General features: G+C 40.2%; 1 protein-coding gene across 4 annotated transcripts in view; it reads left to right on the top strand.

Moving 5' to 3' along the window:
• Positions 1-17,005, top strand: part of SLC4A4 (solute carrier family 4 member 4) — a 493,252-nt gene that overhangs the window by 97,890 nt on the left and 378,357 nt on the right. For 3 of the 4 annotated variants that reach the window (XM_074039893.1, XM_065545105.2, XM_065545107.2), the window contains exon 1: positions 3,535-4,168. The exons of the other annotated variant lie outside the window; for it this stretch is intronic. The gene's annotated coding sequence lies outside the window, so the exon portion shown is untranslated. Of the gene's footprint in view, positions 1-3,534; positions 4,169-17,005 lie in introns of those variants that run through there. 4 annotated transcript variants of the gene reach the window in all.

Genomic DNA, 17,005 nt, shown 5'->3' with positions numbered 1-17,005 from the left:
AAATGACAGTTGGATACGGTTGAGAGCTCAGTTGCTAAAGCTGTGAAGCAACTTGGGACACATGTTTAACCAAATAAAATTATTTTCCCCAGCTCATGCTGTGCTGACAGCTTCCAAAAACTGTGTTCACCTTCATTCTCTTCTCATATAAAGGGGCTACAGGTATTTTTAAACCTGGGATTTGAGGAGAGAATGTTAATTATAAATCTAGGTTAGGTGAATTTATTCAAGAATTTGCCAGACTGAATATGAATACTCGTGGAATGTAAGTGAAACAAAAATGAGGCCTTTGGTTATCTATCTGTTATCTATCGATCCCTATCTATCTATCTATCTATCTATCTATCTATCTATCTATCTATCTATCTATCTTTTCATCCTAGATTGGTTTTAGAATGAGAAGGAAAAAAGTGCTTTTTCTCATTTCTTACTCTTACACCATGAAGTGGTTAACTAAATTGATATAGAGTGGCAACTTTAAATGATCATTCTGTTGCAAACAACTACAAGTCCAAACAAATATCAGCACAAAGAAAATCTCTATTTGTGTAGCAAAATGTTGGTCAGACTTTCACCAAACAGCCACCTATTATAAAATGACTTGATATTGACAAACATCTCTGATCAGTCTTTGACATTTGTAGTAACAAGCTATAACGTTATCTCCTACCACCTTTCTATTTAGGCCACAATATGAAATGCGTATGAATGTTATAATTTTGTTTAACTCCAGGAGAAACATCCAACTATGTTTTTCACTTTTTCTTCCTAATAGTGAAAAAATCCAACTATAATAGTTAATTTAAGGATTCTGCCCTTTGTTGAACACAGTGCTTTACAGATAACATCTGGTGACAAGCCATCACTCTTCCTATTTTATGTAATGAGGAAACTTAAATACAGAGTCTTTACGGACCTATTCAGTCACACAAATACTGAGAAAATTCTATGCTAATAATCCTATCTGCAGGTCACATCTGCACCTTACTTTCAACAGTCAACACAGGGCCGATCAATTGCATTGTTCTACTACATACAACTTCTTGTTTCAGAATCAAAGAATGTCATGCCTATATGCCACCAGGAATGCCTGGACTACCTATTCAAAAACTTTCATCTTCATTTTTGTTAGACATTATGTCATCATCACCTGCTGCCACTAGATGGTGCTTGTCATCGAAACAAAGGTCCTTCTTTCTATTTTCTTTAGATGCCTATTAGGACCTTGGATGATATGAAAGAAACTTGATTAATAAGCTAAGCACTGGGCGGGTATTCTAAGAAGTCATTTAGTACAGAGAGTTATTGATTAAAAAGTAAACAAATCATTATCAGTAAAGCTTACTTACACCATTTTTTCTAATTCCATCAGTTTTTCTGCTCATTCTTCTTGTCACCAAACCGTGTGAACCCCAAGACAAAAAGAACTAATAAATCTTTCTTTGGGCTTATGAGAATCAGGAGACATAGCATATGTTTTAGGAGAGGTGAACAAAAATCTCAGGATTCATTGTTATCACCCAGAAAAGCAATCGAAAGTGATCACATGCAGAGTTTATAAGAAAAATTAATCAATGACCTTTCAAAGGAAAACACACATATATCTCAACTACTGGACACTAATCAATAGGAAAGGAAATAGAACACGCTCTTTTATTTGTGGGACAGCAAACATCAAGTAATGAAAATGATAACAGAGATTGTCAACCCTTTGCCAAAGACAACTCTTTTTCTCATTAATTTAAGACACACACCAAATTTGTCTCCCTGCCTCCCACCCCACACACCAACTTCATGCTCCTTTCAGGGTAAATTCTTGCCAATCTTTGTACTGAAATGCCTTCAGGAGTTACCTATTCAACTTACGTGAAGGAAAGTTTGATATATTTTGCAGCAGAATGCTTGAAAAATGTGTTTCTTGGACTTTTTCCTTCTTATTCACCAACACTGACTGTTCATGGCTGCTTCACCATTATAATGAGAAATTGCCAGCTATGTTGAAATACATGATCCACAGTGTGAAAAACTGCTGAACAGCAGTGGCAAATTTTTAATACAAAAGTGACTTCCCTTTGCCTGTTAGCTTACTTTGTGGTTGCTGATTCTTGCTCACTGCCTGCTCAGGGAGTGAAAGTTAATTTTAACATTCGTCTAGAAACAGAATATAATCATTTAGGTGAAAACTTTAAAGCTAAATTTTTGTTTTACCTTTGGTTTTGAGTTTCCCATTAAAAATTCCCAGTGATACTCTGATGAATATCACTGCAGTGGGTTATGTAGAATGTGTGAACATGTATGTGAGCCAGATGTGACAAGAGACACATGACAGTACATTTTCATTTCATACATCAGACTGACTGGGGTGGTTCCTTGTGCCTTCTGAGCATTAACTAAGGATTTTAAAGGTACAAGCTATTTAAAAGACACAAGCTCCATACCTGCTTTCCAAGCACTGGTGAGGCACCATGGATCTCTGGATCTCTTCCAGTTTTGAATACTAGAAAGAAAAGCCTCTGTCCTCAAATTATTTCCTCCCTACCCTTATTTTTTTTTTCCCCTTGGAGGTCCTATTAGCTATAGCTTTGTATTGAAGAAAGACTGGGAACCAGGAGCAGTTGGTATGTGAAATTATTTCTCTTGGGCTTTATGCGTTTTGGTGGCTACTGTTGAAAACAGTTTGGTCAGTGATGTCCACATATACATTACAAATATGTATTACTGGAAAATGATATACACTTGTATGATATACCATGTAGTTGAAATCCATTAAGTGACTACTCTCTAGCAGTACCCAGAACAATATATGGTGTGTCTGTGCTGACAGTCTGTTCATAGCTTAATGGTTTACTTATGATTCAATGGTTTACCGATGGCAATGGTGCTGGGTCATTGATATATTACTTGCTTGGCAAACAGTACTTGAACCTCATTAATTAGACTTAGGAACAGAATAAATACAAATAATCACTTTGCTAAGGCTGTTTTCTTAACTCCCAAGGAGGACAGAAAGGCATCAGTGACATAAGTGAAGGACACAGTTGACAACCACATTATCTTCAGATATCTTTTGTTAAAGGTGAACAATGACTTAATACTGTGTTACGGCAGCACTCTATACGCCCCAAGTTTTATAAAGTAGAGTCAAGAGTGATCTGAGCTAGGAAACGCATGCAATTTTAGGTCTGCATGGAAGCACAGGCTCTCCCCACGGGGAATTCTTCTGAGTAGGACAAAAAGCTGGACCTAGGACCCAGCCCAGGGCGTGAGAAAGAAGGAACCCGGGAGGCAAGAGCGGCTGGTCCGGAGCCGGGTCCTCAGCCAGCTCCGGGCGGGCGCTGAGCGCAGAGCTCAAGCCCCTGGCGGAGGCGGCGCGGCTCGAGGCCCCTCCCCGCCGCGGATGCCCGGGCGGCTGACGCCGAGCGGCGGCCCGGAGCGGTGGGGGCCGGGCGGGCGGGCGGGCGCGAGCGAGGGCAGGGCAGGGGGCCGGCCGAGGCCACTTACGGCTTTAAATATGGATCGCAGGCTCGCGCTCGCGGCACAGCCTCCGCCGCGGCCGCCTTCCTTGAGCCCCCGCACCCTGGCTTGCTCCCGAGGGGCGCCCGGGCTGGGCTCCACTGCTGCAGCGTTAGTTACTGGCAGGAACATCAGAGATCCCCATAAATATGCAGGAGCTGCAGGAGGCAAACTAGAGTAGACGCCCGCGCTCTTACACACTCGCTCGCCGAGCAGCACGCGGGCTGTGTAGACATCCCCCCTGCGCCACCTTTCTCCCTCGCGGGCCCTTCAGGTTCCAGTCCTGCCTGTTCCGAAGACCCTCCCGCCCCAGCCCCTTTGCCCCGCTCTCCCGCACTCGCCTCTCTCCGGAGCGCGCACCCACCCAGGCGGCAAAGTTGTGACTACTTGGGCGCGGGTGACTGGCGCCCGGCTAGCTCCGCGCCCCGCGCAGACAACTTCCCGCGGCTCGGCCCCGCCGCGTCCCGGGCTCGCGCCTCCAGGGATTCCGCGGCCCCCCAGCCTCCAACCCCGGCGGCGCGCCGGGCAGCGCTTCGGTGGCGGCGGCGGCCGCGGTGGCAGCGAAGGCGACGGCGGCGGCGGCGGCGGCAGTGGCCGCTGCAGCCCCACACTCCGCCGCCAAACTGGAGGAGCGACGGAAGCCGGACCCCAGGAGGTGAGCGCCTGGCCCCGGCAGCTGCCGGAAGGGTCGATGGGGTCCCTCGCTACACGGCGGGGGCGGGCGCGAGCCCGGGGGCCGATCCAGTGGGGCGCGCAGGCGGCCTCAGCGCGCTCCTGGGAGGGAGAGAGAGGTCAATTGCGGGCCGGGCATCCCCTGAGCTGGGCGCGGGCGGTGTGTGGAGGCTGCTTCCGCGGAAAAGTACTTTTTTTTTTTTCCTTTTTAGGGTTTAGAGGAAAAGTTTGGGTGGTCCTGCTTCTCCCTCACTGCTAAGTCCCCTGCGCGCTACTGGGCGTCTTTACGAGGACTGCGGGGCCAGTGTCTGCGGCGGGCTGGGCTCGGGCTCAGTGACACGTGTGTTGCTGGGAGCCTGGGTGGTCGCCCTGTGACCGGGCACCTGCTTGAGAGGAACACATCCCCAAACCCATCACAGGGGGAGATTTGGGGACTCTCAGTGCTACCGAGGCCGCGGCCCCCACTTCACTGCCCGCTCCAGGACGGAGCATTTACATCTCTCCCTGGCACGCCAAAGGCGGGGGGTGAGTCAGGCAGATTCTCTGCAAGTGGCACACACACATTTATTTGCAATGGATTTGGATAGGAGAGGCAGAGGTTAAACTGGAATTTCTTTTGGCCAGCGACAGCGGAGCTCTTCCTCAGGTACTGGGCAGCATGTGCGTCTTGGCAAGGAGAGGTGATTTCTTTTTTCTTAAGTGCATTTTACTCAGCCGTTGCCAGTCCGTTAATAAGTCACCAAAGGAAGGCAGGAGTTGGGAACTACATCAGCAAACCGCAGCAAGCACCATAAAGACAAAAGTTCTTACAGAACAAAAAGAAAAACTTGAATTGACGTGAAAGATGGAGAAGGAAGCAGTTCTACCTCTGTCCTGTCACTTTTTTCAGCGCCCTGTAAAACTGTTTTTTCTACCCTTCCTTCCCTCTCAAGGCCCTACCTTCTCAGCATAATTGATCGCAGCAAGCTCTTTCCAACTTGACACTGAAGAGCAGCGACCCCTTTGGCTTACCCTCCCCATTTCTTTTCCTAGTTCGCTTCAGTGCCCTGGAAAGTTGCTCCTAATGAGAAATCAAGAACACTGGGCTGTACTAAACGCTCATTGTCTCAAATCCTGGAACAGTTCCTTTCCTAAGAGACACTGTATTGTACTGTAGTTCTCTTTTTTCTTGTATCTTGGGACTTGGAGTTGTAATATTACCTGAATTAAATTAATTAAAGTGTACATTGCTCATTTGGGCCTTTTTTTTTTTCATTGTGATTTGAGTAGATTCGTCAATGGCTTTAGAACAATATTCAGTACCTTTTTATAGCCAATGTAATGTCTTTTGTAAATGTTTCTGACTACAACTGTCTTTCTTGTGTCTATCATATTAGCATGTAAATAATTTATATGGTCATTTTAGTACTTAGACTGAAAATATTAGTATAACTTCATTCAAAGGAAGTGTGCCTGTTTATTTTTCTATAGCTTTTATAGCTGAGAAAAAACTTTTACTTTCATTTTAAAGTTAAAAGTACTGATAGGATTCTGGTCTTTGTGGTAGATCTTGAAATTGAATGATTTGTTTTAACTGTATCCCACACTCTCAAGTAAGATGACACAGAAACTCTCATGTATGTAGATGGAGACATGAAAGCAGTGCCACTGCATTATGAGCTGTTGAGGCAGAGAGCATTTGTAGGAGTGGGGGTGACAAGGACAAGATGGGATATTTTGATAGTCCCAGCCATGCTTAAAAGAACTGAAAACTAAGAAACCCCCAACATTTTGGATTTAACTGTTCTTCAGAATGAGGGTTTTGGTGACATTTGCTCTTTTGGGGTCATTTCTAGAGACTTACAAACATACATTAGACACCTTACCCAATGAGACTGGCAGAATGTACTCTCAGTTTAGATTAATGTATTTCTTTTAGTTCATATAGTCAATATTAAATAATTTTAGATGTTTGAATGTTAGTGCTATGATTTCAGTCTCTTAAATGATTAAGAGACATTTTGGATTTACAAAAATGTTGTGTGAAAGAAATAAAGGCAATCACATTTAGAGGAATAATGCGATAGAAATCGGGTAACCTTTGGGACAACTTCCAGTAGGCCCTGATGGTAATCTCATTTTTCGCTGAGTGCTGGCAGGTACAGTTTTGAGGTTCTGATCCCTTGTTCTGATAACAAAAGTGATATCTGGCCGTAGCTTACATCTTAAAGGAAAAGACAACACTTAAAGAAATGCACACTAGCTGGTGAATCATGTAAATAAACAGGATTCCTTGCCTGCCTCTGAGAGTGCTGTAGACCATGAGGACTGCTATTGTTAGGGGAGAAGAGTCCTGAGATACTCTGCTGGACCTAAGTGTGGCGAGATACATATTTGTTTCTTGGAGTTTCTTTGTGTTTATTTAAAATAATATGAATGAAATCTAAGACTGGAGTTGGTAGATAAGATTGGGAGTGGAAAGAACAAACTGAGAAGAGGAAAATCTAATGATGATTAAAATTTCTAAGCAGTTTTTTCTTGATTGCTAAATGGAAGGAATCAGAATGCATGATTTGATGGGACAAAGGAAGCTATAAGCAGAACATGGATCTCAGTTGATGCTGTTTCCAAGGACAACCTGTGATTTATGAAATTTATGTATTTTTAGGGAGTCATTTAGCAAAATGGATAAAGAACATCCAGGAAGCTAGTAAGACTACAAAACTGGATCTTACTACTTTTACATAATGTAGGAATCTTAGAGAAAAGGAGGATAAAGTTTTAAGGTCAGCTAAGTTGTATTCCAAATACATTTTGCCTTTCTCCCAATATTTAACCTGTTGATACATTTGGGTCACAAAAATGGAAAATATGCTTCTGTTCTATTGACATGAAGATGATCTTTTTATCCTCAGTAGTGCATACCTTTGGTTATTTTTCCAGCAATAGGGATAGATTCCCCTTTACTCAGTTCTGCCTAATATATGTTTACACACACACACACACACACACACACACACACACACACACACACACACATTTGTAGAGGCTGATTTAATTTTGTCAAAAGCCATATTAACTACTTTCTTTCTTTTTTTTTTTTTTTTGAAACGGAGTCTCGCTCTGTCGCCCAGGCTGGAGTGCAGTGGCGCGATCTCGGCTCACTGCAAGCTCCGCCTCCCGGGTTCACGCCATTCTCCTGCCTCAGCCTCCCGAGTAGCTGGGACTACAGGCGCCCACAACCGCGCCCGGCTAATTTTTTGTATTTTTAGTAGAGACGGGGTTTCACCGTGGTCTCGATCTCCTGACCTTGTGATCCGCCCGCCTTGGCCTCCCAAAGTGCTGGGATTACAGGCGTGAGCCACCGCGCCCGGCAACTACTTTCATTTTTATTTTTATTTATTTAGTTTTTTGAAACGGAGTCTCGCTCTGTCGCCCAGGCTGGAGTGCAGTGGTGCGATCTCAGCTAACTGCAAGCTCTGCCTCCTGGGTTCACACCATTCTCCTGCCTCAGCCTCCGAGTAGCTGGGACTACAGGCACGCACCACCACGCCCGGCTAATTTTTTGTATTTTTAGTAGAGACGGGGTTTCACCGTGTTAGCCAGGATGGTCTCAATCTCCTGACCTTGTGATCTGCCCGCCTCGGCCTCCCAAAGTGCTGGGATTACAGGCGTGAACCACTACACCCGGCCACTTTCATAATACTTCTGTGGCAATGGCTTTTATTGCATTTGGTAGTCTCAGCAGTGCAATGAAATTTCTAACAAGACATTGAAAATACAATGAGAGCCAGGTGCAGTGGTCCCAGATACTCTGGAGGCTGAGTTGGGAGGATCACTTAAGCATGGGAGTTCGAGGCTGTCATGTGCTATAAAATTGTGCCTATAAAATTGCTATAAAATTGTGCCTGTGAATAGCTACTGCACCTCAACCTGGGCAACATAAGGAGATCCTGTCTCTAAAAAATGAACAAGTGTATAAATGCTAATGGCTTTATTTACTTGCTGTGGCAAAAGAGAGAGAAAACTTTTTCTTCCAATCTTCCTAATGATGCCAATAATTTTATTCCTTAATGATAATGTCTTACTTGATGCTGAATATAGGCTGAATATAGACAGTTCCAGACTTACTATGTTTGAGTTAAAATTTTTCAGAATTACAATGGTGTGAAAGCATTCACATTCAGTAGGGTCTATACTTCGAGTACTGATAACAACTTTCTGTTTTTCACTTTCAATACAGTATTCAATAAATTACATGAGATATCCAATAGTTTATTTGTAAAATAGGTTAGGCTTTGTGTTAGATGATTTTGCCTAGTAGACGAATGTAAATATTCTGAGCACATTTAAGGTAGATTAGGCTAAGCTATGATATTTGGTAGGTTAGGTGTATTAGACACATTTTTGACTTGCAATATTTTCAATTTATGATGGGCTTATCAGGACATAACCCACCGTAAGTTTAGGAGCCTCTGTATTGGAAAAAGATAGTGGTAGAAACAGTAATGTTGAAACTATGTGACTCTGTAGTTGTTTGGGTAAACCAAAACATCATCTTGTTCTTCTTTCCTGAAAACTAAGTAAATGTAAGGGATTGTTATGCTTATTGAGAATAAGAGGAAACTATGTCAGAGAACCCTATGCTTTTCTTAAACTTAGCTGCAAATTATTGGTGGAGGTAGAAATGAATATTTTATCTTTTGACTGGTGATACATGTTTGTCGAATCACTGTCAGTGAATGGGTGAATGTCCTTTTAGTCACAGCAGAAGATACTAAAGCAGATAAAAGTTTATGCTGTTTTAAAGTGACGGTTTCCATTTTCTGTTGGTAATTCCGCTCAGTAGCAGTGCCCACTTGCCGCAACTTTATTTCAGGTTCTGCAATCCAGGGAGTGTTTCATGAGAGAAGAATTTTCAGTTTGGGTGTGCCAGTTTTAGCTACCATCTTGAGAGCTAAGTTTTGTTTTTCATGTAGAATGAACACAGAAAAAAATTAAGTGAAATTAGGATATTAAAGGAAATAAATAACCACCAACTGATATTTTGGAGTTTTGTATTTTTACTTTGTGCATAATTGTGTGGAAAAGGTTTACTCCTTGACTTGAATTTAACTCGAATTTCTGTATTAGAAACCTTAAGAAAATTTTAAATAATACTCCTAGTATGCTTTTTTGGGGGATTAAAGAAATCAGTATGAATAAAAATACAAAATGAGAAAGGAGTATGTTATGTTTAACACTGCTGTAATAGTCTATGAGTGACACAACTAGAAAAATCTACTTTTAATATTTTGAAGATACCTTCTTATTTAAGGAGATTTTGGTGATTTTTTTAAAGTATATTCACTGGTTAATATTATTCTTAAAACTATTTTCAAGTAAATAAGCTTGTGGGATATGGACTTCTATGTTAGTTAATTCTAGCTTTGGCCTGGAGATCTAATATTCACTGATAAGATCTAGTAACAACTTCATCTATTTGAAACTCCTACATTTGGCATGTTCCCCAGCAAAAAAAAAAAAAAAGCCTCTGAGCAGGCAAAATAGAGGGTAAAAAAAGAAATACATTATAAAGAATTCACTTTATTCCTAGGACATCCCTCAGAGTCAGTTTACTTTTAATACACATACTGTTCTATGATTGATTATAAAATTTCTAATCCCATAGCAAACAGTAAACTACAAAGTAGAAGACTAAAATGGGCTTCATTGGCAAATACATGGAAAACATTGAAAAGTACCTGAAAACAGCGTGGTAGTAAAGGAAGAGGGAGACAGAGGTAAGAACTAAAGCAAGCACAGTGGTTGAGGGCTATTTAGATGTGGACTCTGATAGCCTCATTCATTACACCCCCTTCTCCCTCCCTCACTTTCTCTTTTCTTCCTTCTTTTCTCTTCCCCTCTTCCTTCTGTTAAGTCTTATTGAAATACATTGGTCAGAAAATTGTATGTCATCATACCATCAGTAGACAGCTCAGCAATTTACCTAAGTGAACACATCCATGTAACCAGTGCCAAGACCACAATATAGACCATTGCTGGCATCCAGAAGCCTCCTCTAACTCCCTCTTCAAGTCATTACTTCCCCCCAAGGTAACCGCTCTCCTGATTTCTGAGACAGTAGGTTACTTTCACCTATCGTTGAACTTTCTGTGAGTGAATTACGTGGTATGTATTCTTGTGCGTGGCTTCTTTTGCTTCACATTATGTTGTGAGATTCATTCTTGTTTTGTGTGAGGCATCAGTTTATTCTCATTGCTACATAATGTTCTACTTTATAAGAACACCACAGTATATTTATCCATTTTGCTCTTGATTTACTCATTTTATTTGGGTTGTTTCCAGCTTTTGGCTATTATGAATCGTGCTGCTATGACCATTCTTGTGTATGTCTTGGTGAACATGTGGGAATTTCAGTTGTGTGTTTTGCCAGTTTAATTGATGGGACTGTTTTAGTAGATAGTACCTTCCTTTAGAATTGGTACTAATTCACATTTCTACCAGCATTGTGTGAGAGTATTGTCTATGCCACATCCTTACAAAAGGGGCTTTGTATGTCTTTTTTTAAAGCCATTCTATTGGATGTATAGTTGTATCACATTGTAGTTTTAATTTGCATTTCTCAGAGTACCTTGTCTGTCTTTTCATATGATTATTGTCTACACTTTTTTTGTAAAGTACTCTTTCATGTTTTTTGCTCATGAAGTTTTTATCCAGTATCTTTTCCCAAGTAAGGATGATTTTAATACTTGGGGAGTTAACTTCTTTTATTTGTTTAGAAGACTCAGCTAACCAGGCAAACTCATTCACCAATGCTTCCATCTAATAAGTAAATTCATGGGATAAAGAGATTACAAACATTTTGAACTTGTAAAGATGATAGTCTGAATCTTTGAAACTTTATCCCTAAAAAACAAAAAACCCAAACCAAAACAATATTAAATAACTTTAATACAACACTCAGAAACATGCAGAACTTCTCCTCAATGCTTTACGTAAAAGCAGAGCATCTTGTAATTTTGTGTTGCCCAATGACCGATGGAGATTTGTATTTGGAAGGTATGAGTTGAACATCCAGCTCTCTTACTTATATTTGATTTTGAGAATTAAAAAATCATCTGTGTCTTTTTCCCTTATTAAAATAATTATAAAACCTCATTCACAGAGGAGTTACGAGGAACAGATAAAGTGATCTTTATGAAATCTTGTTCAGCAGTGTAAATGGCCAAACATGTTAGTTTTTATTATTGTTATTGTATTCTTCAACATTCCTTATTCTTGAGTTGAATTGTGCCAGCACTGAGAACAGTTCCTGGCATATTAATGAATATTTGTTGGCTGAATGAATGAACAATACATTTAAGCATTTTTCTTAAACTGTTACTCTGAGTGACTCAAGCTGTGCTTTATATATATTTTTTTCTCTAGAACTTTTACTTTTTATTGCTAAAACTGAGTTGGAACCAAGGTTCATCAAGCATCATATTGAAAAATTGAGTCTAATAGCCAGCAGCTTGAGATCACCCATTTCACTGTATAGTTCGTATTAAATTTATGCCCCCAAGTAACGCACACGATTTGGAGAACCCTTGAAAATGATTACACTGCTCTTCACTCCATGAGTGATCCCCAAAGCTTACACACTGAATATTTTTAGCTTCTATAATTAGAATGGCCACAAATTTCCAGATTTAAATTATTACAGTGGGTTCTCCAGTGCTAATACTTTGGAAGCCATGTTTTGTGTAAAATTGAACATTTAAGGATGAACAATAGCTGAAAACTGGAGCTTTTATAGTCCCTTTTCAGCTTAATATGAACAAAGTGTTTCACAGATATGTTGATTACAATGTGAAAGCAAACAGCATACACCTTATACACATTTGTTGTAAAGCAACAATTCTTAACCCTTTAATAGGTCTGATTTTCAGCTGTTGACTTGATGTTGTGACTCTATTCAAAAAGTAGTTTAGAGGCATTTTTTATTTTTAGATTAAATAGAATTAAAATTTGTATGATTTTTATTTTGGGGAATTACATGATCTTCCTTTAAATAATAGTAGGTATCCCTTTGAAAAATCAGGCTTGCAGCAGAAGAAACTTGAATTTCTACATAGAAATCTAGTTAGATTTTCTTACCCAAAGACTGATGTTCTTTGCCTTTTTTCCTGTATTTGAGGTTTTTTTTTTTTTTTTTTTTTTTTAAGAGCTTATGGTGTTCTTGGTTGCTTGTTGCCATCATTTAAGTATAGCTGTTCTGTGGTACTCAGAATACTGAGCATGTAACATTTTACTTCAGAATAACATAAGTCAGTGTACATTTTATAAGGACTTTTACATATTAGGTAGTATACCTCATGTGTGCTTGACGCAAATGTGGCCAATTTAGGGTGATTTAGTGGAAAATAGAATCATCTGGTATAGTAAACAGCTTTTGTTTTCTGTTGCAGACATAATGCTATGGAAAATTGAAATAAATGCAAGGGGTAGTTATGGTGAACCCTGTTAAACTACTGTTTTAAAAATAGTGAATTTCAGAAAAGTCTCATCTTCTGAGTGATTTCATTCCTTTGAGAAGTTAAACTGGCTTTTTTAAAAAACAAATGCATCCAGGCGTGCCTGGTTATTGCTGTATTTAAAACTGGAAGCAAGGCTCCTCCTTTCGGTTCTCACTTGACACGCAGGATTTAAAAAACAAGGGTATACTATGGATTTAGGGAAGGATACTTGTTTAACAAATAGGATTATGACAATTAAAGTAGCTAAACTGATCTCCCAAGGGAATGGGATTAGCTCTTCCATTTTTTTGTGCTCTTCAGCATGGAAATCTGTTGGCCTTATTGAAATATTCCTAATGTCTCGAATACAAACCAGGTTTTTGCACCTTCTACCCCAGAAGGATCAGGAATGAAGTCCTGAAAGTGAGACTTGGTGAAATATGTTTTGTTCTGAGTGAGGAATCAGTGGGACCATCAGTTAGGCTGAAAGTTTCATGGGATCTTGAGTGTTGATGGCTGCACTCCTGAAACTCTCTCCTTGTGTATTGCGTGACCACAGCTGTAGTGAGACATCACAGTTGAACTGCTTCACAAATTCCTTCGATTCCTTTGACCTCTGGAGACTCTGTCCTTAGGAATGTGAGATGAGCACTTACGATGTTAGCAGAAGGTAGGGCCTCATGGTAGGGAGTTTGCTCGAGTACTGATTACAATCGCCTTTGGAAAATGGCTGAGCATTAACAGATTAAGCAGAAACATGCAGCTCACACATTTGCACTTTTACAAGTTGAGCTCCTTTGCCAGGGAATGGGAGAAGGTGGATAGGAAATGTCTCAAAAGATTTAGATAAACTAGATCAGATAATTTCCCTGGAAAATATATTAAGAAATGAAATAAAAACACCACTCCAAAAGCATCAGAATAAAATATAGTTCAAACACTTAAATATTTTTATTGGCAAAACCTTAGGCAGTGAATTCCACACTTTAATTGATCACTTTATTGCTTACTGCTTTGCACTGCCCTTTAATTGTTTCATATGTGTTCATGTTGTCTACACGGTATACTTCCCCATGGTCCTGATAGTGGCCAGAAAATGCTTATTTAATGGAAGGATACTTACTATTTTAAAAATATGTACTGGCCAGGTGCGGTGGCTCACACCTGTAATCCTAGCACTTTGGGCGGCCGAGGAGGGCGGATCGCCTGAGATCAGGAGTTCGAGACCAGCCTGGCCAACATGGTGAAACCCCATCTCTACCAAAAATACAAAAATTAGCCGGGTGTGGTGGCTGGTGCCTGTAATCCCAGCTGCTTGGGAGGCTGAGGCAGGAGAATTGCTGGAACCTGGGAGGCAGAGGCTGCAGTGAGCCAAGATTGCACCACTGCACTCCAGCCTGGGCAACAGAGCAAGACTCCGTCTCAAAAAAAAAAAAAAAAAAAAAATGTGAACAGACCAGAGATCCCAAATCATCTTATCCAACTTTATTTAAACTGTATTTCTGGCTGGGCACAGTGGCTCACGCCCGTAATCCCAGCACTTTGGGAGGCCGAGGCAGGTGGATTGTTTGAGGTCAGGAGTTCAAGGCCTGTATGACCAACATGGCGAAACTCCATCTCTACTAAAAATATAAAAATTACCCAGGCATGGTGGCGGGCGCCTGTAATCCCAGCTTCTTGGGAGGCTGAGGCGGAAGAATTGTTTGAACCTGGTAGGCGGGGGTTGCGGTAAGCCGTGGTCACACCACTGCACTCCAGCCTGGGCGACAGAGCGAGATTCCATCTCAAACAAACAAAAACAAAAACAAGAACAAAAAAACACTGTATTTCTTCTGGAGAAATTCCTCCAATGCAGTAGCTGTGATCATTGCTATTAGGCTTTTTACATACTACTTGTGAAATTTGTTGTAATGAAGTTTGGAGCCCGGAGCTTTGGGGATGAATATTTGTTATTATGATTTGTGATGTGTTATAGTTTCTTGGAAAAATTAATTAACTTATTTTGATATGACTGTATTTGATCTGTTCTTTGAGTTGGATACAATTTTACTTACTAATTAATTATTTGAGATTAAAAATAAATTGTTAGCACTTTTATAAATAACTTTTTGTTTTTAAATACAGGCTCACTAGAGTTGCAAAAATATAGTGCAGAGAGTTTTTCTGTATGCTTTACTCATCTTCCCTCAATGAACACGACTTTAAAGATGCCTGAAAAGGCCTTTACCTAAAAAGATTTATAAGGAATTACAATTTTTATGCTTGCTCTGAAGAAATATGTATTTTACTGATTATATGTATAACCACAGATTATAAAAAATAGTTAGAGACACCTTCTAACTCTCTATTTTTGGGGGTTGTGGGTTTCTGTTGGAAAAGGTGCTCATGTGGCAGGCAAGAAGGAAGAGTCATTCGTTCACTTATTTATTCATATCTCTGTGAATTTGGTGTTTGCCTTATTCAAATCATTTTTAAAATATTGATCATATTGATTACATTGAACTAAGAGTTTGAAGTCTAAATGTTGTTCCTATAAAATCTTTCGAAAATATCATGCAAATAAAAGTGCATGAGAGTATAACTTTTTAAAATTTTTGTTATACTTTAAGTTCTAGGGTACATGCGCACAACGTGCAAGTTTGTCACATAGCTATACATGTGCCATGTTGGTGTGCTGCACCCATTAACTCGTCATGTACATTAGGTATGTCTCCTAATGCTATCCCTCCCCTCTCCCCGCACCACTCGATATGCCCCGGTGTGTGATGTTTCCCTTCCTGTGTCCAAGTGTTCTCATTGTTCAGTTCCCACCTATGAGTGAGAACGTGTGGTGTTTGGTTTTCTATTCTTGTGATAGTTTGCTGAGAATGATGGTTTCTAGCTGCATCCATGTCCCTACAAAGGACATGAATTCGTTTTTTTTTTTTTAAATTTATTTATTTGTTTATTTATTTTTTATTATACTTTAAGTTCTAGGGTACACGTGCACAATGTTCAGGTTCATTACATGTGTATCCATGTGCCATGTTAGTGTGCTGCACCCATTAACTCGTTATTAACATTAGGTATATCTCCTAATGCTATCCCTCCCCCCTCCCCCGACTCCACGATATGCCCCGGTGTGTGATGTTCCCCTTCCTGTGTCCAAGTGATCTCATTGTTCATTTCCTACCTATGAGTGAGAACATGCGGTGTTTGGTTTTCTGTTCTTTTGATAGTTTGCTGAGAATGATGGTTTCCAGCTGCATCCATGTCCCTACAAATGACATGAACTCATCCTTTTTTATGGCTGCATAATGTTCCATGGTGTATATGTGCCACATTTTCTTAATCCAGTCTGTCATTGATGGACATTTGGGTTGGTTCCAAGTCTTTGCTATTGTGAACAGTGCCGCAATAAATATACGTGTGCATATGTCTTTATAGCAGCATGATTTATAATCCTTTGGGTATATACCCAGTAATGGGATGGCTAGGTCAAATGGCATTTCTAGTTCTAGATTCTTCAGGAATCGCCACACTGTCTTCCACAATGGTTGGACTAGTTTACACTCCCACCAACAGTGTAAAAGTGTTCCTATTTCTCCACATCCTCTCCAGCACCTGTTGTTTCCTGACTTTTTAATGATCGCCATTCTAACTGATGTGAGATGGCATCTCATTGTGGTTTTGATTTGCATTTCTCTGATGGTGAGTGATGATGAGCATTTTTTCATGTGTCTGTTGGCTGTATAAATGCCTTCTTTTGAGAAGTGTCTATTCATATCCTTTGCCCACTTTTTGATGAGGTTATTTTTTTTTCTTGTAAATTTGTTTGAGTTCTTTGTAGGTTCTGGATATTAGCCCTTTGTCAGATGAGTAGATTGCAAATATTTTCTCCCATTCTGTAGGTTGCCTTTTCACTCTGATGTTAGTTTCTTTTTCTGTACAGAAGCTCTTAAGTTTAATTAGATCCCATTTGTCAGTTTTGGCTTTTGTTGCTGTTGCTTTTGGTGTTTTAGACATGAAGTCCTTGCCCATGCCTATGTCCTGAATGGTATTGCCTAGGTTTTCTTCTAGGGTTTTTATGGTTTTAGGTCTAACAGTTAAGTCTCTAATCCATCTTGAATTAATTTTTGTATACAGTGTAAGGAAGGGATCCAGTTTCAGCTTTCTTTATATGGCTAGTCAGTTTCCCAGCACCATTTATTAAATAGGGAATCTTTTCCCCATTTCTTGTTTTTGTCAGGTTTGTCAAAGATCAGATGGTTGTAGATGTGTGGTATTATTTCTGAGGGCTCTGTTCTGTTCCATTAGTCTATAGCTCTGTTTTGGTACCAGTACCATGCTGTTTTGGTTAC

This window comes from Macaca fascicularis, chromosome 5 (assembly GCF_037993035.2).
Source record: "Macaca fascicularis isolate 582-1 chromosome 5, T2T-MFA8v1.1".
NCBI lineage: Eukaryota > Metazoa > Chordata > Mammalia > Primates > Cercopithecidae > Macaca > Macaca fascicularis.
This window is presented reverse-complemented; position numbering and strand designations above follow the sequence as displayed.